Source organism: Bactrocera latifrons, unplaced genomic scaffold (genome assembly GCF_001853355.1).
Source record: "Bactrocera latifrons isolate USDA-ARS-PBARC rearing strain unplaced genomic scaffold, ASM185335v1 scaffold_964, whole genome shotgun sequence".
Taxonomy (NCBI): Eukaryota; Metazoa; Arthropoda; class Insecta; order Diptera; family Tephritidae; genus Bactrocera; species Bactrocera latifrons.
Genome location: NW_017537672.1, coordinates 1,952 through 3,298, shown reverse-complemented (window position 1 = coordinate 3,298; position 1,347 = coordinate 1,952).

Genomic DNA, 1,347 nt, shown 5'->3' with positions numbered 1-1,347 from the left:
ATTCAATGTTATTTAATGTCTTTGATATGAACGTGATTGGTTTATCTTCTTGGGACAGAACTCCTCCGACTGCAACATTTGATGCGTCAGTAGTTAAAATAAATTTTTTTGTATAGTCTGGTTGTGCCAGTTCAATTTGGTTTGCTAATAGATTTTTGAGTTTTTCGCATGCAATAACTGCTTCTTGGTCTAAATCTAGTTTTACTTTCTTTGACATTTGTTGGGAAATTCTTCCATTTTCTCCTGACAAGTATCTGATTAAGGGTTTTGCTATTAAAGAATAGTCTTGAATAAATTTCCTATAGTATCCTGTAGTTCCTAAAAAACTTCGTAATTGTCTCAAAGTAAATGGAATAGGGAAGTGTTTAATGCACTAAATTTTTTTTGGGTCAGTATAATTCACCAACCATATATCCTAAAAACTCGACTTCGGTTTCATAAAATTTTCATTTTTCTAATGATATTTTCATATTGGCATCCTTAAGTGTTTCGACTATTACCTGTAAGTGTTCTCTATGTTCTTCTATATTATTTGAATAGATTATTATGTCATCGATATATACATGACAAAACTTTTCTACATAATTGCGTAATATATTATACATCGCTCTTTGAAATATGCTAGGGGCATTCCTTAATCCTAAAGGTAGTCTTAAATATTCATATTTGCCATTGTTGACACTAAAAGCTGTTTTTTCTATATCCATTTCCTGCATTGTAATTTGATGGAAATCTGACTCTAAATCTAAAGTAGAGAAGTATTTTGCTGTTCCTAAATTTGCTAATATAACATTTGTGTCTGGGATAGGGTATTTATCGATAGCTGTATTTTCATTAATTTTCTTATAATCTATAAGTAGCCTAAGTTTTGGTGTACCATTTTCATTTATTCCTTTCTTTGGTACAACCCATATCGGTGAATTATAGGGGCTTTTACTTGGACGTATTATACCATTATCTAATAGATTCTTTATTTCATAGTTCACAAAAGTATTAACGGACAAGGGGTATGAATATTGTTTACTCCATATGGGAGATTCAACAACTGTGCGTATTTCAGCTTTAACGTCCGTTCTAAAGGATAAATGTGTATTTATATTTGAATGAATTCTTTCGATTTCATTCTTTATTTCTGTTTTCAAATATTCAAAATTTTCATTTTTTAAATTACTATAAGCGGTATTATTCTTCGCTGGCTTTCTAGGATCTTGTTGTCCCAGAATAGTACTTAAATTATATAATTGCTGACATAATTCATCAGCGGGCGCCTTAGGAGCATTTGAGCTTCCCAAGGTAGTATTAAAATTTCCATTAGTATTTTCAATATACATTTTTTCCGTTTTATTA